We start from the raw sequence: 24,198 nt of genomic DNA on the forward strand, positions 1-24,198 counted from the left end.
GGGAGGGCCCAGTCTTACCTGCTCTCTGTCCCACAGGCGGGGAGCACTGCCTCTGCTCTGGGGCCCCGAGTCCACGGGGAAACTCAATCTGAATAGTGCTAAGCTAATCACTTCTCGGGGACCTGCAGTCCCACCTTATGCAAGTGTGGGCTTCCCGGGGAGGAGAGGGGCTCTCTAGCATTGGCATTCCCCACATAGGGCACTGTGTTCAGAGGAAATTCTACGTGTTTAAATGCTCACACTGACAAGAAAGAATGACAATAAAGCATTCAACTAAAACTTTTTTTTTTTAATTAAGATGATAAACTTGTGGAAATCGTAAGGAAAAGACAGAAGTGGAACAATAATGAAGCAATAATCTTGTTGGTCCTTGGGCATGGGGGTGGAGGGAGACATTAGTCTAAGATAAAAAAAAAGCAAGAATGCAGAAATGTAAAAAAATTAGGAACACGAAAGAGCTCACACTGAAAATTAAATTTTATAATTGTAAGAGTACTTTACAGAAGTGTATAGATTTGGAAACCTTGATTAAATGATTTTTAAAGAAATAAGTATAAATTATCTAACTGACCTAAGAAGGGAAAGAAAATCTAAATGGACTAATAGATATAAATGAAATTGAGAAAGGTAAAGCACTCCAATTAAAATAAGAGCAAATAAAGTTTTATGGCCAAATTTTTAAGAGAATAGCAATGCATTGTACCCCTAAGGATTAGATGAAGTTCTTTATAGAGTAGAAAACCCAAAATAACAGTGGCTGAAACAAGTTCATTTCTCTCCCATGTATAGGAGTCCAGATATAGAAATCCAGGAAGTTCGAAAAGCCCGCCTGGTATGCCAACTTCACATAATCCCCAGGCTTCTTCCAGGAATCTCTCCAACATCCCTAGGACCCAAAAGAGCTTCTAAAGCTCCAACCATCACACCTGCAACCCAAGCTGTAGAATGGAGAAAGAACACAGAAGGGACAAAAGGCATACAACCACTATCTCTCCCTGTTATTTCCTAAAAACTCACATGCAACCTTCTGCTTACATCACCTTAGCCAGAACTTAGGCCATGGCCACACCTAGGGAGCCTGAGAAATGTCTTTGTTCAGGGCGGCCAGGTAAAAATCAAAGGTTCTCATATGAAGGGAGAAGACGTTGAGGTAGACCGCAAAAGTCTCCTCCACCATTAGATGTTATTTAACTGTTACTATCCATGGATAAACAGGAAAAGCCTAGAAAATCACTGATTCCAAAATTTGACAAACACCCCCCCCCAAAAAAAAGAAATTAAATCTAATCTACTTATGACTCCTGAAGCAAAAATATTAACTTTGATAACAGGTAATAGGATTTATTGGTGCATTAAAAGAATAATAATCTGGGACCAGAGGAAGCTCAAGAGATGGAACGCCCACCTCCCACGTGGGAGGTCCTGGGTTTGGTTCCCTATGCCTCCTGAAAAAACAAAACCAAGCAAAACAAATAAAAAACCAACTCAGAGGAGTCGATGTGGCTCAGTGGTTGAGCACTGGCTTCCCACATATGAGGTCCTGGGTTTAATCCCTGACCCCCAGAACCTCAAAAAATAATGTTCTACAGTGAGGAATAGAAGGGTGATTCCTTATTTTTTTAATTTTAAAAATATTTAGATTACATAAATGTTACATAAAAAATATAGGGGATTTCCATATGCCCACTCCCCACACTGTCCACATTTACCTACGTTACCAATATCCTTCATTAGTGTGTACATTCACTGCAACTGATGAACATTTTGGAGCATTGCCACTAAGCATGGATTAAAGTTTTCATTGTAGTTTACACTCTTTCCCACACAATTCTATAGGTTGATTCAATATTAAATGAGAAGAATATACAGTCATTTGAATGGATGCCAACAAGACATGTGACAAAATTCCACATGCCTTTCTGATTTAAAAACAGAATAAAGAAACCCTAATAGAATAGCAGTAGTTGGATATATCCTTTTCATGACAATATGTATGTATGTAAAATGTCTTAGAGGCATCCCAATGAAAATCAAGAACAATGTAGGGTTGCCCACCATCACTGCAATTATATTTCATAGTTCAGGAAATACTAGCTAATGAATAGGAAGAGGAGGGGCAGGGAAGAAAGAGGAAGTTCACATTTATCGAGTTTTTTATATACCAAAACCTTTGTAAGTATTTTGCTTGTATTCCTTCCTGCAACCTTCTAGATAGGTTACTGTTCTTCCCCTTTCTAAAGAAGAATGCAAGATACGCAAAGATTATAAGGAACTTGCCTAAAGTCACAGAGGTAAGATGTGGCAGATCCAATATAACATGATTAAAGCATTGGAAAATTGAAGATAATCTATGAAAATTAATAATAGAACTAAAAGTTGACTGATCACAGAATACACAAAAATCAATATCTTGGCTCTAATCAAAATGAAAAATTAATTGTATCTAAAATGCCTAGGATAAGGAGAAAAGCAGAGGGAAATATTGTATAACTTTACCAAGGAATTATAGTAGTTATCATTGTATAACAATAGTCCCACGATACAAGGGCTTAAAGCAGGCATGTTTAGTATTTCTCGGCTTCTGTGCGCCAGGCCAGGCGTGCTGAAGCTGGGGCCTCTGCAAGCCTACAATCAAGCTGTCAGACAAGGCTGTGTTCTCCTCCGAGGCTCCACTAGGGAAGGGTCTACTTCCAAGCACACAAGGGGGCTGGCAGCTTTGGGTTCCTTGCCAGCTGCTGGACGGAGCCCCTTAGCTTCCTGGTGACTGTCAGCGGGAGGCCACCCCGTTCATTGCCACGTGGCCCTCCCCACGTGGCGGCTCACAGCATCCCTCCAAGCCAGCAAGGGAGGGTCTCCCGGCAGGAGTGACGGCCTCGTAGAGCCTAATCACGTACACCCCATCTTCTTTGCTGGGTCCTACTGATGAGGAGCAAGTCACGTGTCCTGCCAACACGCACACGGAGGGACCACGCAAGCACGGACCTGGAGCGCGGCTCACGGGGCCACCTCAGAGTCCCTCTGCCACGGGGATGTCAGACAGCTTAAAGTGTGTTCGACTTTCTCAAGAAATAATCTTATTTTAGAAGAGAGGCTCAGCGCAACATAAAGATGTCTATTCTCCCAAACTTAATCTAGAAATTAAAATATGAGGATATTTATTTTTATTTTTTTTAACTTTACATCAGCTTAACAATTTATGGAATCATAACTTAAAAAATCCTGTCCAGGCACATTTAACCCTAAAAACATTCTCAATTGTTTCTCCAGTGTTCTAAAAGATGATTACATGAACACAGGTTGGTTAAAATGACAAGACTAAGGTCTCCTTGTGCATGAGGAAAATGAAAAAAAAAACTTGATCATATTCACTGCTCATAAAACCAAAGCCATATTTTTTTACCTTTAGCATTGATATAGTACCTCCTTTACTTTGCTACAAAATATTACAATATTACTGCTAACCATAGTCTATGAGTTACATTAGTTATATTTTTCCTATGTGTCACCATATTCTTAATACCTTGTAATAGAGGAACATTCTTGTATTTGTACTGCTAACCACAATCTTTATCTACCACTTCAATCATTTTGCCAAACAGTCCCCAGTTCATCCTCTAGCTGTCTTTCAATTAAAGTTAACCTCCCTTTAGCCACAATCACCTTTATAAATCAGCAGTGTTAGTTATACTCATTATAATGTGTTACCATCAACCCTAACCATTTCCACATATTTCTAATCAACTTTATTAAACATTTTACATATATTCAGCATCAGCTCCCCCTTCTCATCCACATTGTTTCTTAAACCTAAAGTCCATAGTTTAACTCACTGTATTTAGTTCATATCAGTGAGACCATGCAATATTTGTTCTTTACTTCTGACTTATTTACCTCAATGTAATATCGTCATGGTTCATCCATGTTGTCACATGCTTCCCCAGATCACTTCTTCTTACAGCTAAATAGTATTCCATCATGTGTATATACCACATTTTGTTTATCCATTCATCAGCTAATGGGCCCTTAGGTTGTTTCCATTTTTTAGCAATTGTGACTAGCACTGCTATGAACATCAGTGTGCCTGTCTGTTTACATCATTGCTTTCCATTCTTCTGAATATATTTCTAGTAGCAGGATTGCTGGATCATACAGCAATTCTATATTTAGCTTCCTGAAGAACTGCCAAATTGTCTTCCACAGAAGCTGTGCCATTTTATACTCCCTGTATTTTTACTTTATAACTTAAAATGTTACTAGGTGCTAAAGTTCATCTGAAAGAAAAATGTTTTAGAATAGCCAAGAAAATTCTGAGAGAATGAATTATGAGGATAGCCATAACAGATATTAAAATATTAATATAAATTCAGGAATCAATGATCCTGGCTTAGGAAGAGAAAAATGGATGTCTGAAAGAAAATTGTTGATTTTCATTGTAATATAGTGAATGATAAAAATGGTACTACGGGTCAGTGGGGAGATGAATTATTCCATCAATAGTAGTGGAACATTTGATTAGTAAAAAACTTTACAGCATAAAATTTCTAAGTAAAAAATGAATTTATTAAAATTACAAATGAAAAAGTGACTTACCTTAAGAAACCAAACCAAATGCAAACAAGACCAACAAAAACGTTAGCTTGCATATCAGAAAGGACAAGGACTGTAAAAATTAAAAATGAAAAGTCCAAGTTCTGTAGGGCAGTCCACAAGTTGGATACTCTGACAAACGTGACAAATTCCCCATGAGAAGCAGGCTTACTGAAGTAGAAATAGAAATTCTTCTTTTTTGACTGCTGAAATGCTCAGTTCTCACTTTAAGGCCTCCATCTGATTGAATGAGGAACCTCATTGCTGAGGGAAATCTCCTTTGTTGATTGTAGATGCGATCAGTTGCAGATGCAATCAACTGACTAATGATGTAAATGCCCTCACAGAAACAATCAGGCCAGTGCTTGCTTTACCAAACAACTGGACACCATGACATAGTCAAGGTGACACATGACATTAACCACCACACCTCCTTTAGTCTCTCTTTAATTCCTAGGATTGCAGAACCTCATTGGGGTGCAGTTTAGGGTTGCACAGTGGAAAGATTGGGGGCCACAACTTGGTAGACCAAAATAGGTTTTGGCACATACAGATCGACAACCTGGTTATACTTTCCTCTCCTTCTCACTAGCGGGATGCTAAGAAAGGTTCTTTCTCATGTGGATATCCCTCTCCTGGTGAAGCTTGCTGAAGTCACAAGTGGAACCCGATTTCAACATTCCTCGTGTGCACATTTTCTTGCCTTGGTGTCCTGTCTGATGCACCCCTCTCAGAGCACCCCGGGGCTCCCTGCTTGACCCCAGGTCCCATTCTATCCAGAAAGTCTCGTCAACTCTATCCTGGATTGCTGGGGCTGGTTCCTTAAATGGTCCCTATGATTTGAAGAACTGATGTGGCTCATGTAAGATGTCAGAAGTTTCTGGCTCCTTGCCTTCCCATATTTGCTTGATGCTGAGATATCACTGGAAGGGTAAGAAGGAAAGGGATTGGAAGGAAACACTGGGTGTTAGAACTCTGAGCTCCCAGTTCCACTGCTTAAAGTTCTGTCCCCTCTCATCCACCAGATTGTCCTGTTTTTGTAAAACAGGAGAGCTGTCTTTGTAAAGACTCACGCTGCAATGTATGTTCTCTGAAGTCTCTTCCTTTAGCTTGTGGTCAGCTACTGTTTTGATAAGAGATTTCTTTAAACACCTGGAGCCAAAAAAGAAGGGAAGAGGAAGAAAAAGAAGAAATAAAGTAAAACCATTTATCTTTACAGGCTGGCTCTGGGTAATGGGGCATTCCTTCAATGCTTAGCCAGGCCATTTACAACTCTGCCTAGGTTTTCACTTCCTGCCTGTACTGACTGTACAGGTAAAACCTTAGGCTCTTCTTGGGTCTTTGCTGAGCATGTGCCCTGCCCTAGGTATGTGTGTGGCTCTCTAAATTCCCTCATGTAGGCAGGAGCTTTCAAAGCCCTAACTTTCCAAACAATCTCTCTCCCAGCTTTTCCTCCCAGGTTTTTGGTGTCTTAGTGTAAACCTCACTTGTAATCTTTCACCCTAAGTGGCAGCAGGTTATTCATTTGCCTTCCAATGCTTTGGAGGAATGCCTCCAAAGCTGCTTTTCTGCCCTGAGAGAGTTCTGAGTTAGGCAAAAGAAAGGCAAGAACCTGCGTCAGTCCTTAGGCAGCCCCAGACAGGTCAAAACAGACAAATATGATTCTTTGAGCACAAGGTCTGCTTTGCTCTTTCCAGAATGTGGAGCCAGAGTCCCACGCTGGGAATGTGGACTGCCATCTTCACCAAGGCCACCGAGCCAGGAATGGGAACGGGCAGAGGCAAGTAAAAATGCCATAAAGCTCTCCTTCTGTTTACAAGTTGCCTTTCCCTTGATTTGGTATTCATTTGGTTCCTGTAAAATTCTGACTATTTTTCAGAGTTCTGACAAAGTTGATTCAGACAGTTTTTGCTCATTTTTTGATATTTCTGTGGCAGGATGGACCTTTGGAACTGAACTGTCTACTTGGATATTTTCATTGACATCTCCCCAAATTCACTAACTTTGGGATCAACCTAGTATTATTAACATTGAACTCAAAAGGGTTTTATATAAATTGAAAAGCAAGTCTAAATTTATCCATGTCAAACAGCAATCTCCAAAATTTTCTTTTAGGGTTTGCAGCCATTTTATACGATGCTGTTGATAATAATTAAAATGTTCTGCATATTGATTCATGTTAGAAAAATGTTTAAAATTATAATTGATTTGTATGATTAAAATTTTCAGTTTCAACAAATTCTCATGCTTCTTTACCTATGTCGCAAATAATTTTCCCTTTCTTTGAAGTTTCAAATTAAGCTTGTTCATATGCACTGTGATATTGGTGAGAGAACGTAAATGACACTGCCATGTTTTATCGTTGATTATTGAATATTTGGTAACCGTTCTTTCATTTCAAGAAACTACTGGGGTAAGCAGTATAGTAAATCTTAGTAAAATTTCACCACAGTTTAACCAAAGAGCATTTGCAAAATACACAAAATCATTAAATTCATTGCCATCAATGTTTTGTCAGCAGTTCTATAAACTGGCAATAATACTTAGCATTTGCCCAAATACAGTTCCATAGACATGACACATTTCATAGAGTTTGCTTAAGACAACTGAGCACAAGTTTTTCATGAGATACCAAACATTGGAATAAAACAAAAAGGGAAATATCTCTTACTTTAAAATTCAAAATAAACTGAAGCACTGTCCATCAAGATAGAAACTAACTTTTTCATATATAGCTGAAATTTTTCCTTGATGATATGAAAGACTGGAAATATCTATGCCAGAAATTAGATTTTTTTAGGCTGCAAATTGACAACTTTTTTTTTTTGGTAAATTTGTTAAGCCATTTGAGAAAAAAATATGTACCCAAAAGATACTGTGGTAATATATTTTATCCCACAGGAATGAATTTAAAGCTAAAAAAAGTAGTTGCCATTTTTCAATTTTGAATAAATTCATCTTTGTCATTAGAAAGGTATTGTATTATTTAACAATTGTTTGGTGATTAAAAGAAGATCTGCTTTTTGCAAAATATACTTTTTATCTTTTTTCCTGTACTTTCTAACAAAATTTGCATAACTGAAATATACCTTCTTCCTTATAACATTTATTTTCTTTGTTATGCAAGAATCTAAGCTCACTTTATAGCTAGCCAAAATTACAAGTTCAGATCCTGTGAAAAATCATTAATATTTTTTGTGGACATATAATTTTTATTTTAGATAACAAGTATTTGTTATCTTTTGCACCACTGAGAGAAAATTTCCTATCAAATCCACATTGTATTTGCTGAAAATGTCTCTTAATATTGTCCATTTTATCTTATTAAAACTTTTTTTGCCACAACAAACTGCCTTGTAGTTTTGTTCTTCATCAGCATATGCAAGTACCTTTCATGATGACATTTGTGACATACCTTCATCTGGTCTCTTTTTCAAAACTTACTGTTCTGATCATAGTACTAGCTTTGCATCTCCATTCAATTCTGCATTGTAGCATGCTTTCATTTAAAAAAAAATTTGTCCATATTTATTTTTAATTATACACCATATTAACAAATCAAAGGGGAAAAAAACACATGATCATCTCAATTGATGCAGAAAAGGCATTTAACAAAATCCAGTATCCTATCTTGATAAAAATACTTCAAAACCTAGGTATAGAAGGAAAGTCCTTCAATATGATAAAGGGGGCATACGAAAAGCCCGCAGCCAACATCGTACTCAATGGGGAAAGGTTGCAAGCTTCCCCTCTAAGATCAGGAACAACACAAGGATGACCACTGTCACCACTGTTAGTCACCATTGTGCTGGAAGTTCTAGTTAGAGCAATTAGAAAAGAAAAAGAAATAAAAGGCATCCAAATTGGAAAAGAGGAAGTAAAACTCTATTTACAGATGAATGACCCTATATTTAGAAAATCCCAAAATATCTACAACAAAGTTATTAGAACTAATAAATGAGTTCAGCAAAGTGCAGGACACAAGATCAACATGTAAAAATCAGCAGTGTAGAACTGAGAGCAGGGACACGAACAGTTTTATGCACACTGATGTTCATAGCAACATTATTTATAATTGCCAAAAGATGGAAACAATGCAGGTGTCCATCAACTGACAAATGGATAAACAAATTGTGGTATATACATACAATGGAATATTATGCAGCTTTAAGAAGAAATGAAGTCATGAAGCATATGACAACAGATGAACCTGGAGGACATTACAGTGAGTAAAGCAAGCCACGTGCAAAAGGACAAATACTGTATGATTTCATGACTCTGAACTAACTATAATGAGTAAAATCATGAAGTTAGCAGCTAGACCATAAGTCACCAGAGACTAGAATGTGGTTAAAGAATGGAATGCTGAGGTTTAATCTGTACAGAAATGGTAAAAAGTTGTTGGTAAAAGTTAGGAAATGACTAGAAATGGTGAAAGCATATCATAGGATTTGTTAGTAGTAGCACGAACATATGGGTATGATAGCAGTTTGTTTTTTGTTGGTTTTTTTGAGTAATGAAAATAGTCTAATACTGATTGATGAATGCACAACTCTATGATTATACCAAATGATAATGATTGTACACTTTAGATGAACTGTATAGTTTATGAACAAAAATAAAGGGTGGATTGGGGGAAAAACACACCAACTGTAAGATATGGGCTACAGTAAGTAATAATACTTTGACGATGCTCTTTCATAATTTGTTACAAATGTTCCACAACAATACAAGGTGTTGGTGATGGAGTGAAGTATGGGAGTCCTCTGTGATGTTTTATGTGTTTGTTTTGTAAGTTCACAACTTTTACTATATACCTACCATATGTATGTTCATGTATGGAATGATATACTTCAATAAAATTTTTAATGAGAAAAGTAACTTAATAAAATAACAATTTTATTTATCAAGTAAACATTGTTTCAATATTTATTAAATAAATTACATAATTAAAATAATCAGTGTTTCTCTTTAATTTCTAATTGCAATCCACAGTTTTCACTATAACTCATGACACCTGTATAAAATATTCAAAACATATATATATATTTTTTTAATTTTTTAATTTATTTAATTCCCCCCCTCCCCCGGTTGTCTGTTCTCGGTGTCTATTTGCTGCGTGTTGTTTCTTTGTCCGCTTCTGTTGTTGTCAGCGGCACGGGAAGTGTGGGCGGCGCCATTCCTGGGCAGGCTGCACTTTCTTTCGCGCTGGGCGGCTCTCCTTACGGGGCACACTCCTTGCGCGTGGGGCTCCCCTACGCGGGGGACACCCCTGCGTGGCAGGGCACTCCTTGCGCGCATCAGCACTGCGCATGGGCCAGCTCCACACAGGTCAAGGAGGCCCGGGGTTTGAACCGCGGACCTCCCATGTGGTAGACGGACGCCCTAACCACTGGGCCAAGTCTGTTTCCTTCAAAACACATTTTAATGTTATATCAATATAAGGAAGAAAAAAAATTTTTGAATGGAATCAATACGCTTATACGCATCAGTAACTTCATGAACATTTGGAGAATTTGCTCAGAACTTGGCTCCAGGATGTCGTGCACTAGGTAGAGGAAGGGAAGAACAAGGAATCTTCCTTTTCCACAGGCCTTACACCCCAACTCAGAGCCATGTGGACCTCCAATAGCATAGCAACTTCAGCACCGGGACATGCTACCTTCCTGGATGGCGGATGGGTAGAGAGGCTCACCACTGCCAAGTCAGCCGAGGTGGGACTAGCAGCTGCAGTGACTCACCCCGGAAGGCGTGGAGCCCGACCTTGACCTTGCCTGTGCCCATACTCCTCTCCAAGGCCCCATCAAGGGCAAAGGGCAGCTGTCATCACTCGGCAATAGGGAGGCTGGTTAGGGAAGAGCAATGACCGAGCATCCCTCAGAAGGTCGGGGGCAGCGATGGCAGGCTGGGACCCCACGTGAGATCAGTCTCCAAGTGTCCAGCACATGCTCCACTGTTCCATGACTTCATCTACAAAACGTGGATTCAAAGATAAAATGAGGAATTTCTGCATAGTGACCACAGAGCCTAGGTGTTCCATTGTGAATGGATTAACCCATCCACCATAATATGTGTGGGTCAGGTATAAGCCTTACATGAACTTTTGGAGATATTTAAATTTATAAAGGGTTTTCTATCCAATAAAGTGCTGTAGGTTTAGTACAGGTGTAAGAAATCTGAAACGGTGATTTGGTCACCTTTTAATTTTAACACATTTTGATTTGCTTTATAAACAACCTTTTGCAGAGTTTATTCAATCTTTGCTTAACTCCAGCAGTGCCTGAACTATGGCACTAACTCTTGAACAGGTTCCACAAACTATACTCTTGGAATGTGCACACAGTTATTGATTAATAATGTTATTCTGTATATCCAGGGCATTGAGGTCTGATGTACCAGGTTTCAGCATTGTTTAATGTTTTAAAAACCAAGAGTGATGCTGTGTATCTGGAATCGGTTTGGGGGTCATAAATTTCGGTTACCACACTACTCAAGTAAAACAACTGTGTTAAGTGATCCGATTCCTATGACAACTCTGGACTCTGAGACCTGAGCGGGCGTCTCTGGGCTGAGGATCTCACAGGTGTGCCTGCAGTTCCCAGGTGGAGAGAAAGCCTGACTTCTCTGGACTGTGTTGGCGATACTTATATTTTTCCTTCTGATTCTACACTGTGTCCTTCGTTCTAATATAGTTTTGCTCGGAGTTCACCTTGTTATTGAGACCTGTGAGTTGTCCTAGCAAATCATCAAACTTGAGTGTAGTCTAGTCATAGGACCTCTGAAACAGTATAAATACTAATACATTAGTGAAATAAGCGAGCCATGAGGTACAAGCTTGTTGGAGTATTAGCCAGCATAAAGCATGCTGGGATACTTGACATGACTGCTTTAAACAGAAATGTCTGCGGTTGGCATGGAAATACATGGCTTGGAAAGAAGTCAGTGAAAGGAGACGGTGACTTCTTGTTCCTCATTGTGTAGGTACATGTTGAGATCAACGTGCGTAGTGTTTGCCAAATTTTTAATTATAGCTTTGCTAGGGCCTCTTTGCTAAATAGAGCATTGTTTGGAATTGTACAAATACTATGACTTGGTAAAATAAACTTGTCAGGAGCATGTGGTCTGATCCCCTGAACCCCGGTCTGCATGATTTCTTCATTTCTTCTTGAGCCGCCTTTGACACAAGCTATTTTTTTCATAGTTTCTGGAGAAATGTTCCCAGTCAGCAGGTTGGTGCTTAATGAGTTATTGACTGAGGCTAGTTCTAGAACCCAGGTGTTCTGACTCCCAACTTCTTGGGTCAAGAAATCAAAGAAACAAGTTTAAAAAATTAACATAAGTTAATGAAACACTGAAACTGGGCAAATAGAAGTTATGCATCCTCCTAATTATCTGCAAAGGATCTTAATTAGAAAAGGATAAAGGAAAACATATTGAAAGTAAATATCCTGTTTACCCACAGCTATTAAGTATAGAATATTTACTAATGCACTAAAAATTCTAGGAAACTGTAAGAATGGAATTCGAGTCTCTTAAGAGATAAAGCCCTGCCTTAAAAAAAACAGAAAATGCAGATCAATGAACTACTAGGGAAGTTCTTCTGAAACTTCACAAGCCTATACATTTTGCACAGAATAACTGATACACATTATGTAAAGCTTTTCAAAGGAAAAAGGAAATATACTTGATCAGATTGCTAAACTTTAAGCAACTGCATGACATTTAAAACAAACATCAATAAATAGATAGAAAGAAATGAATAGGGAGTCCGGAGAAATATGCTCAAATCTCTAGGCATATAACATAACAGACAAGTGTATTTATATGTAGTATTAAAAATCTGAGTAGATTATTTGACTAACTGACAAATGGTGTTGGAAATATTAGGCATCCATAGTTGAAGCTCTGTGCCACATATCCTGTATGAAATTTATTTCGACTATCAAAAAGTAAACAAAAAAAGCCAACTTTAAAACAACTAGCAGAAAATATGCAGAAATGGATTTGAAATCTGAAGGAAGGGAAAGTCCTCCCTCAGCAGAGCACAAACCCTGAACGTCAGTGAAAATATGAAGCCAGGGTTGGGGACTCATCCTTGAGAAATTAAGCCAGGGTCTAGAGAGGGAAATGACTAAACTCAAGAGAGCCTAGAACCACCTTCACCACCTGGGTCTGTCCTCTGCAAGGTGGGGATACTTCTTCTGTCTCATGGTGGGGATAAGGGCCTGCTGCCAATAACAATATGGTGATTAAAACAAAAGAGGGGAGATTTTCAACAACTAATATAATCACAAGTATGGCATGGAGATAAGAAAAAAAATGTTGCAAAGGGCATGGGCAGACCATCCACAGAACAGGAAATGTTTGAGTAAGAAACCGAAAATTGTCGAAAATTGTTGAAATTCTTGAGCAAGATTTAGGAAGGGGAGGGGAAGGGAGGGGAAGAAAGGGGAGGGGTGGGGAGGGGAGGAAGCTATTCATACAAACATGAGCTTAGTTAATATATATTTTTATGCAAGTGGTGACAGATACTGCAGGAGAAACCAGCCTGAGTCTGTCACCAGTAAAGTGCTGTGATAAAAATGTAAATTGGAATATCCTTCCTGGTTAGAACAGAAATCTCACTTTTGTGATCAAAAAAAGGGAAAGTCCAAGCTGTCATATCTTGGAGCCAGGTGTTCCTTCTTCACTCTGACCAACAGGCAGGGTCTTCAGTCCTCAGCGCCCCCTCCCCTTTCCGGTTGCCTAGAGCTTCTGCCACCCATCCTTCTGAGTCTCTTTTCTCCACAAGAAAACTAACAGGTTTGTAAAAAAGGAATATGCATTTGCAAGAAATATTAAAGGGAGTTTTACAGCCTAAAAGAAAAAGACAGGAGAGAGAGGCTTGGAGGAGAGTGTAGAGGCAAGAATAGCCTTATTCAGACAAAAATAAGGTACATGAAGAGCGAAGAATAAAAATAGTGGAAATAAATAATACACCTACAGTAATATCATTAAATGTGAATGGATTCAACTCCCCAGTCAAAAGATATACATTCGACAGATGGATTTAAAAACATGAGCCATTCATATGCTGCTTACAAGAGATTTACCTTAGACCCAGGAACACAAACCAGTCGAAAGCGAAAGGCTGGAAAAAGATACTCCACGCAAATAGTAACCAGGAAAGAGCAGTAGTATCTATATTAATATCAGACAAAACAGACTTTAAATGAACTCCCTGAGGATGGGGCTGTGTTTTCCACATCTTTTTTTTTTTAAAGATTTATTTATTTATTTATTTCTCTCCTCTCCCCGCCCCGCCCCCGCCCCAGTTGTCTGTTCTGTGTGTCTATTTGCTGTGTCTTCTTCTTTGTCCACTTCTGTTGTTGTCAATGGCAAGGAAATCTGTGTTTCTTTTTATTGCGTCATCTTGTTGTGTCAGCTCTCCGTGTGTGTGGCACCATTCCTGGGCAGGCTGCACTTTCTTATGCACTGGGTGGCTCTCCTTACGGGGCGCACTCCTTGCACGTGGGGCTTCCCTACGTGGGGGACACCCCTGTGTGGCAGGGCACTCCTTGCACACATCAGCACTGTGCATGGGCCAGCTCCAAACAGGTCAAGGAGGCCCAGGGTTTGAACCGTGGACCTCCCATGTGGTAGATGGACGCCCTAACCACTGGGCCAAGTCCGCTGCCCTTTCACATCTTGATATCAACCCTGAGGGCCTGCCCCTGTGCCTTGTACACCGTGGGTCCATTAAAGATATTCAGTGAAGTTTAGAGATACTGGTAAAAATTTCCCCTGCTGTACTACAGCCGGCCCTATGGCCAATTTCTGATTTCACACTTTTATCAGCTGGGGGAAAGTGGACAAGTGACTCGCCCCTCTGGGCTTTGTTTTCAAATGTAACATCAGGGTTTTAATCCCAGTCTGTTGTATGAAGTAGAAGGCTCAAAGCTCTAGGCATATAACATAATAAATGGCCATTTGTGTTAATTTATAAATGATTAATTTATAAATTGCAAAGTGCATTCCTATATATGATCTGGAATTCTTGGGCCACCATCACTTAATCTTTGTAGGATATTGGATAGATGAGTTCCTTCTCTGAGCCTCCATTGCTTCAGAACTGCAGGCTCTCCATTTTAGAGGGTAATTAAAGAAAAGTATCCATTGCTGTGTAGGACTTGGCTCAGATGAGTGCTTGTCCCTCTGGCTGAGCACTCTGGTTACATGGAGAGCTTTAAATAACATGCTGAAGCCCAAATTTAAAAAGGATATGGGGAACATCTGAGAAGATGGCATATTAGAAAGACACAGGACTCTCTCCTCACCCAGAAAAATAGCTAGAGGACAGGCAGAAACCACCTGGGAAAAAGAAAGTTCTAGGGTATAGGATACTAGGGGAAGGCTGGGCACCACCCGGAAGAGAGAGGCACAGGAAAGGGACCTCAAAGTTAAGCCAATGAGTACAAACTGTGCTGCAGGGGCCAGTGCCCCTCCTGTCACCCTACAAGCAGATGGCTTTGAATTCTCCAGCCCCAGCCCTGCAGCTACAAAGGGGGCCCCAGGGCCCCACCTCCCCAAGCAATGAAAGAGAGAGTGACACAGCCTAAGGCTGATTCAGCTTTTGGCCCACAAAGTTGGTCTGCTGTGTCACGTATGTCCTTCCAGGTCAGGTGGGGCAGTGCCATTTTTTTGCCCTGGGAGCTGGCAAGGACTAAAGAGATCCAGCTCTCACAAACACACTCCTTACTGACTAAGACTGATTGTTGAGGATGCAGAGGGGAGTGAAATTATTTCCCACATTGGAAAAAAAGAGTGGGCAACCAGCAAAGGGTGAAGAACTGTGTCTGAGAAAGATTGAATTACACCTCCAGGCAAGAGCCTCTGTTACAGTAAGCCTGTATGTTTGTGCCAAGCCAACCAGGCTTTGAACTGAGAGTGCTGCCGAAGAGCGCCATCTGCTAGCTGAACAAGGATGTGCATTTGAGGGAATTAAAAGTAATAATGGGAGGCTTTTTCCCACCTTTACAACCTCCCTCCCCAAGGCCCTTGGAAGCAGGTCTGCAACCTATTACTGGGTCCAGGGCCCAGATTTGAACAACTCACAAGGACAATCTTAAAGACCCAGAACATGTTAAACCAAGAATCAAAGAACAGCAATAACACAGTCTCCATTCACCAAATCACTACTCAAGAGAAAAACTGAGCATCAGAGTATACTCTCCATCATTCATCAGATGATTAGACATCAGCAAAAAATTACAATCCATACTAGGAAATGGAAGAAATGGCCCAAGCAAAGGAATATACCAAAGCCCCAGATGAGACACAGGAATTGAGACAACTAATCAATGAGAATCATACAAATTTCCAAAATCAAATGAATTAGTTGAAAAACAATATGGCTAAAGAGATGAAGGACATCAAGAAGACGCTGAGTGGGTATAGAGAATTTGAAAACCTGAAGAGTAAAGTAATAGAGCTCATGGGAATGAAAGACACATTAGATGAGATAATAAAATAAATAAATAACATTAGAGGCATACAATAGCAGATTAGAAATGATAAAAGAAAGAATAAGTGATACAGAAGATGGAACAGCTGAAACTGAAGAGAAAGAACAGAGAGAGAAAAGAATGGAAAATTTAAGCAAGGGCTCAGAGAGTTGAATGATAAATATGCAATGCAATGATATACATGTCATGGGAATTTGAGAAGAATAAGAGAAGGTAAAAGGGGCAGACGGAGTATTTAAAGAAATAATGGCTGGAAATTTCCCAACTCTCATGAAAGAAATGAATTTACATGTCCAAGAAGCACATAGTATTCCAATCAGAATAAATCTGAATAGGCCTACTCCAAGACTCATATTACTCAGAAGTCAAACATCAAAGACAAAGAGAAAATTCTCAGAGCAGCAAGGGAAAAGTAAACCGTCACATACAAGGGATGCCCAGTAAAACTTAGTGAGGATTTCTCATCAGAAACCATGGAGGTAAGAAGACAGAGTTATGATATAATTAGGATACTGAAAGAGAAAAACAGCCAGCTGAGAATTCTTTATCCAGTCAAATTGTCTTTTGAATATGAAGGAGAGTTTAAAATATTCACAAATAAAAAGAAACTAACCGGTTTGGAAAAAAAGAATATGCCTTTGCAGGAAATATTAAAGGGAGTTTTACAGCCCAAAAGAAAAAGACAGGAGAGAGAGGCTTGGAGGAGAGTGTAGGAGGCAAGAATAGCAGAAAGGATAACCAGAAAAGTAAAAAGACAGACAAAAATAAGGTACATGAAGACCAAGGAATAAAAATAGTGGATATAAATAATACATTTACAGTAATATCATTGAATGTGAATGGATTCAACTCTCCAGTCAAAAGATACACATTGACAGATGGATTTAAAAACATGACCTGTTCATATGCTGCTTACAAGAGACTCACCTTAGACCCAGGGACACAAACCAGCTGAAAGTGAAAGGCTGGAAAAAGATACTCCACACAAATAGTAACCAGGAAAGAGCAGGGGTATCTATATTAATACCAGACAAAACAGACTTTAAATGCAAAAAAGTTATAAGAGATACAGAAGACCATTCTATATTAATAAATGGGACATTCCATCATGAAGAAATAACAGTAATAATTATCTATGCACCTAACCAAAACGCCCTAAAATACATGAAGCAAACTCTGGCAACAAAGAAGGAGAAAAGGCATATCTACAATAATCGTTGGAGACTTCAACACAACACTCACATCATTAGATAGAACAATGAGAAGATCAACAGAAATCAGAGAAAATGAACAATATGATAAATGAACTACACCTAACACGTATATAGAACATTCCATCCCAAATTATCAGGTTATACTTTCTTCTCAAGTGCTCATGAACCTTTCTCTTGTGACATGTTAGGTCACAAGGCATGTCTCAATAAACATAAGATTGAAATTACACAAAGCACCTTTTCAGATCATAGGAATGAAACTGGAAATCAATAATAGATGAGAAAGGGGAAAATACACAAATGTGTAGAGGTTAAACAACACACTCACTCCTAAACAATCAGTGGGTCAAAAGTGAAAAACTGAGACAAATGAAAACGAGAACACAACTTATGAAAACTTATCAGACACAGCGAAAGCTGTGCTGAGAGGGAAATTAAAGCCCTAAATGCCTATATTAAAAAAGAAGAGTGAAATTCAAAGATCTAACTGAACAACAGGAGAAACTAGAAAAAGAACAGCAAACCATTCCCATAGCAAGGAGAAGGAAAGAAATAATAAATTAGAGCATAAATAAATAAAACTGAGAAAAAAAAAACAATAGAGAAAATCAACAAAACCAAAAGCTGGTTTTTGAGAAGAGAAAAAAAATTGACAAACCGTTAGCTAGAGTAACAAAAAGAGAGAGAGAGAGAAGATGCAGATAAATAAAATCAGAAATGAAAGAGGGCAAGTTATAACTGATCCCATAAAAATAAAAAGGATCATAAGAGGATATTATGAAAAACCGTATGCAGACTAGACAACCTTGATGAAATGGACAAATTCCTAGCAATGAACGAACAACCTACATTAACTATACGAGAACTACAAGAACTTAACAAACCAATTCTATCTAAAGAGGATTGCCTCAGTCATCAAAAATCTTTTAACAAAGAAAAGTCCAGGACCAGATAACTTCACAGGTGAATTCTACCAAGCATTTTGAGAAGATTTAGCACCAATCCTGTTTAAAGTCTTCCAAAAAATTGAAGAGGAGGGAAAATTACCCAACATATTTTATGAAGCTTAATACCAAAGCCAAATAAAGTCACTAAAAGAAAGAAAATTACAGATCAATCTCTCAAGAATAGATGTGAAGATTCTCAACAAAATGTTGGAAATAGAATCCAACAGTATATCAAAAGAATTGTACACCACAACCAAGTGAGATTTATTCCTGGTATGCAATGGTGGTTCAACATAAGAAAATCAATTAGCGTAATATACCACATTAATAAACTGAAGTAAAAAAAAAACAAAACACGATCATTTCCATTGATGAAGAAAGGGCATTCGACAAAACCCAGCATCCTTTCTTGATAAAAACACTTTGAAAGATAGCTGTAGGAGGAAAATTCCTCAATGTGATAAGGCGCGTGTATGAAAAGCCCACAACCAACATCACAATCAATGGGGAAAGTTTGAAAGCTTTCTCTCTAAAATCGGGAACAAGACAAGGATGCCCATCATCACGACTGTTACTCAACATTGTGCTAGACGGTCTAGCTAGGGCAATTAGACAATAAATAAATAAATGGCATCCAAATAGGAAAAGAGTAAGTAAAACTCTATTTGTGAGGATCCTATATATAGAAAATTCTGAAATGTCCACAACAAAGCAACTTGAGCTCATAAACGAGTTCAATAAAGTGGAAGAATACAAAATCAACATGCAAAAATCAATATTGTTTCTATATACTAGCATAGAATACCTGAGGAGGAAATCAGGGAAAAAAAAAAACATTGTCAGTAGCAACAAAAAGACTCAAATACCTAGGAATCAATTTAATCAAAGAAATAAAGGAATTATATTCAGAAAACTACAAAACAATGCTAAAAGAAATCAATGAAGACCTAAACAAATGGAAAGAAATTCGTGTTCATGTTTTGGAAGACTAAATATGAAAATATCAATCCTGTTCAAACTAATTTATACATTAAATGCAATACCAATCAAAATTCCAACAGACTACTTCAAAAAATGAAAAAGGCAAGTACCAAATTTATTTGGAAGGGAAAGTGGACCTAGGTAAACAAAGCATTCTAAAAAAGAAGAGCAACCTCGAAACATATCACAAAGCTACAGTGGTCAAAACAGCATGATATTCACACAAAGATAGACACATGGATCAGCAGAATAGAATCAAGAGTTTAGAAATAAATCCTCACCTCTATAGCCAACTGGTTTTTGACAAACCTACCAAGTCCTACAAATGGTGCTGAGAGAACAAGATATCCGAAACCAAAAGAATGAAAAGGGACTACTATCTCACTCCCTATGCAACAATCAACTCAAAATGAATCAAAGACCTAAATATAAAAGTGAGGACCATAAAACTACTAAAAGAAAATGTAGGGGAACATCTTAAAGACATTGTGGTTGGTGGTGGTTTCTTGGACCTTACACCCAAAACATAAACAACAAAAGAAAAAATAAACAGAACCTCCTCAAAAGTAAACACTTTTGCATATCAAAGGACTCGGTCAAAAGGGTGATAAGGCAGCCCACTCAATGGGAGAAAATATTTGGAAATCACATATCTGATAAGGGTTTAACATCTATGATATATAGAGATACTGCAACCCAACAATAAAAAGACTAACGACCTGATTTAAATATGGGCAAAAGGCTTGAATAGACATTTGTCCAAAGAAGAAATAAAAAAGGTGAGGAAAAACACAGATGAAAAAATGCTCAATATCACTAGTGATTAGGGAAATGCAAGTCAAAGCAACAATGAGATTCCATTCCACTTATTAGAATGACCACTATTAAAAAGACAGAGAACTACAAGTATGAGAGAGGATGTAGAGAGACAGGAACACTTATTCACTGTTGGTAGGAATGTAGAATAGTACAGCTACTGTTGGGGACTGTTTGACAGTTCCTCATGAAGCTGACTATAGTTTTGCCACATGACCTGGCAATACCACTACTGGATATATAAACAGAAGAACTGAGCAGGGTGACATGAACAGACTTCTACGCACTGGTGTTCATAGTGGTGTTATCCACAATTGCCAAAAGATGGAAACAACCCAGGTGTCTGTCAACCTAAGAATGAATAAACAAACTGATGTATTCACACGATAGAATACTATGCAGCTGTAAGAAGAAATGACGTCATGAAGCATATGACAACATGGATGAAGCTGCAGGACATTATGTTGAATGTGAAGCAAGCCAGGTACAAAAGGACAAATATGGTATCATCGTGCTATTGTGAACTAAATATATTGTGTAATCTCATGGGTTAATAACCTGAATATGGGTCACCAGAAAGCAGCATGAAGTTAGAGAATGGAAAGCTGAGAGTTAATCTGCAGAATTGGTAAAAAGGTTGTTTGTAAATCTTTGGAAATGAACAGAAAAGGTGAAAGCACAAAACAGTGTTTGTAACTAGCAATGCTGTTATATGGGTATGACAGTGGTTGAAAGGGAAAGTTAAGGTCCTGTATATTACTAAAAGAAAAGATAAAAAATGTAGCATGGGACTGTTTAGCATAGTAAAACTTTATGTAAAATACAAGAATGGATACTATAGCATATATGATTTTCTTTGAAACTGAACATATGTATGTTAATGTTACAAGAGGTTAATAACAGACAAAAGGGAAGCGAACTTGGCCCAACAGATAAGGTGCCTGCCTACCACATGGGAGGTTCCAGGTTCAAACCCCCGGCCTCCTTGAACCCTGTGGAGCTGTCCCATGCGCGGTGCTCATGCACCTAAGGAATGCCCCGCCACGCAGGGGTGTCCCCCGCATAGGGGAGCCCCATGCGCAAGGAGTGCACCCCATAAGAAGAGCCGCCCAGCGCAAAAGAAAGTGCAGCCTGCCCAAGAAGGGTGCCCCCCACACGGAGACCTAACAGAACAAGATGACACAACAACAACAAAAGAAACACAGATTCCCAGTACCGCTGATAAGGATAGAAGCAATCACAGAAAAACACACAGCAAATGGACACAGAGTTGTGTGTGTGGGGGTAATAAATAAAAAATAAATCTTTAAAAAAAGACAAAAAACAAACATTATTATAAGCAGAAGAAACCAAACACAAAGAACTACATAATTGTATGATTCCATTTGTATAATATGTAAACATAAATTCATTTATAAAGATGAAATTAGATTAGTGGCTATGTAGAGTTCGGGAAGGATAGATTGAGCGGTGATAGCTAAGAGGTGTGGGGTTTTTCTTTTTGGAGTAATGAAATTGACCTAAAATTATTGTGGTGATGAATGCACAACATTCTGATTATACTAAAAGCCAATGATTATACACGTTGGATAGATTGCGTGGTATGTGAATATATCTCAATAAAACTGCTTTAAAATAAGTAAGCAAGAATAGTCAGAAACAGCAGCTATCTTCCACAGGGAAAGCAGAGGGAATAGGAGCTGATGACTCTGCCTCTTTAAAATTCTTATTACTGAAATAATAAAAATACTCTAATAATGATTAAAGTGATGACTGTCCAACCATGTGATTATACCAAATGCCAAAAAACACTTTGGATGACTTGTATGCTTTATTAGCATATATCAATAAAATTGATTTCTTTTTAAGGATGTGAGTGAGGGGGTTCCCGATGAGGGGATGACAGCCTGCTCTGAAGTGGGATTGAAGGAGCTTCCCGCTCGGAGGTGTCACCAGGTCCACCACCCCCCACCCAAAAACGTACCCCGCCCCTTCTGATGCGAGGCCCTGGGGGCGTTACAAGTCCCCTCCGCGCCCGCCACTCCCGCCTCCAATTCAGCGCCGGGAACTCCCCCATCTCCGCAAGGCCACGGTTGGAGAACGGAATCCAGGCCTCGGTCCCTCGGGTCCGCAAACCCAGAATTTGGGGGGGGCTTGGGACCCAGCGGCCTGGCGGGACGCTGTCCTTTGAGGTTCCAGGGAATTTAAGTTACACACCCTTTCTCGGTCATTGTCATTGACGTGACGTCTGTTTAAAGTTCCGAAGGGACATGGTCACGAGTTTATTACTTACAAAGATATTTCCCAAGTTTGTAATCCTCAGGATGGCAGCCGCCCACCCGACGTACAAAGCGCTGGCGCAAAGCATACCGGAACTGGGGAAGGGGAGATGGACCGCCTCACGCCCGCGACGTAGAGCACGACTCTCGGACCCTTGCGCCAGCCGGGGCTGATTTCCCGCAGCTGCTGCTTGCGTCGCAGAGGCCCCGCCCACAGCGCTGGCTCCGCCCCCAGCCTATGCGGCCTCAGGCCCTTGCGGCCAATTGCAGGTCGCGCGCCCCACATACGTGACCGATGGCGCCTCTGATTGGCTCTTCCCGCAGACACCGCCTCCTAGCGTCCTTTCACCAGTTTGGCCGTCCTTTCTCGCTCACCAAATCTAAGAGCCTGCGGGGTCCTTCTCGCCGCCCGAAGGTCTGAGGCCTGAACGCTGCACCCTGAGGAACCTCTGGCTGTCCTCCGTGGACGCTTCTCGTTTCTCTCTAAGGGCGAGAGGGCTGGGAACCGAGCTGCTCCTGGCGATGGAGAGGAGCGAGGTAAAAGACCGCGGCGGGGGTCGAGGGGAGGGCGGGGCCGGGGGACGAGCGTGGGTCCCGGGCTGCACGGGGGTGGGGCTGGGAGGCGAGGGGGCGGGGCCAGGAGGCAGCCCGGGGATGGGGCCGGAAGCACTGGGAACGCGAGGGAGCCCCCTAGGTCGCTGCGGAGCTCGTCCCAGCCCTGGCCTCGAAGTGTCCTCTGCAGTTTCTGAGCTTCCCTGCCAAAGACTTCAAATGGAAAAATACAAAAAATAACGTAAAGAAAGCCTGCTTGCTCCACCCCCAGATTTTTAAAGGTTAACGTTTGACTGTATTTGCTTCAGGTTTTGTTTAAAGAGCTAAAGGGGGGAAAGCTCAACCGAAGCAAGAACTTGTCCCTCAAACCCAGCAGAGGCGATGCAGCCAGTGACTGTTTTTTATTAAAAATACTTATATTCTCCAAAATGTTAGACTGAGCATGACATCACTCAAATGAATTTTTAAGCGCAGGCAAAGCAGTATCAAGCGCTGCCTGCTACACTGACCCTTTGTACCTAGCCTGCTTTCACGTCGTCCTGGTCTCCTTTTATCTGTGTAGAGTCCTGTAGTTGAGTCCAATCATAATGTGTTCACATGCTCCCCTGTTGATGAACATTCAATACAGTGTGGATTTGGAGGAGAGCTGGCAAGGGCTCTTCCACAACTAGAGATCTCAGGCTGTTTTTTCCTTTGATTAAGTGCGTTTTTAAGACCCTTCTCTGTGGCTGTGTGTAACTTAGCCATTTCTTCTAATGACTGCAGTTTTTCTCTGTGGCGTGTATCCCGCACCCCACCCCCGTTGTACCTTTTCACCCTCCCTGTGAAGGACTCGAAATTCCAACAACTGCTGATGCTGCCAGTTCCTCTTCGAGTGGCTTCTGCAGCAGCACAGGAGAGTTTTAATGTCCGTCATCTTCACTTGAGAGCTTTCTAATTTGTGATATTTTGTTTGTTTGTTTTTTAACTAATGAGCTGTAAATCTCTTTACGTAATTGTTAGCATTTTCAGTTTCCTCGTCTGTATAATTCCATATCATAGTCTTTGTCCATTTTTCCATCGAAGCTATTATATATTGTTTTTGATTTTTCAGATAGCAATACAGTTCAAATATTCATCATTTATTGGTTTTCCATATTTTCAGTATCTTCTCACAAATATACTCTTTATTTAGCTTCCTTATTTGAACAGAAAACCTTATATTTAATGTTATCAAAAACATAATTTTTGCCTTATGGCTTGTCCTTATGAGGTTTAGTTGAAATACTTCCCAACCTCTAGTATGTCAGGTTATCTTTGATAAACCTTAGAGTTTTAT

The 24,198-nt window shown here is 39.7% G+C and overlaps 1 long non-coding RNA gene across 1 annotated transcript; it reads right to left on the minus strand.

The window, feature by feature from the left end:
• Positions 1 to 459: 459 nt before the first annotated feature.
• LOC131275349 (uncharacterized) lies at positions 460 to 22,514 on the minus strand. Its single transcript, XR_011647068.1, has 4 exons — positions 22,343 to 22,514; positions 5,661 to 5,739; positions 4,591 to 5,510; positions 460 to 3,131 (listed from the first exon to the last, which is right to left on the minus strand). It is a non-coding gene; the product is annotated as an uncharacterized lncRNA (long non-coding RNA).
• Positions 22,515 to 24,198: the final 1,684 nt, after the last annotated feature.

Source organism: Dasypus novemcinctus, chromosome 22 (genome assembly GCF_030445035.2).
Source record: "Dasypus novemcinctus isolate mDasNov1 chromosome 22, mDasNov1.1.hap2, whole genome shotgun sequence".
Classification (NCBI taxonomy): domain Eukaryota; kingdom Metazoa; phylum Chordata; class Mammalia; order Cingulata; family Dasypodidae; genus Dasypus; species Dasypus novemcinctus.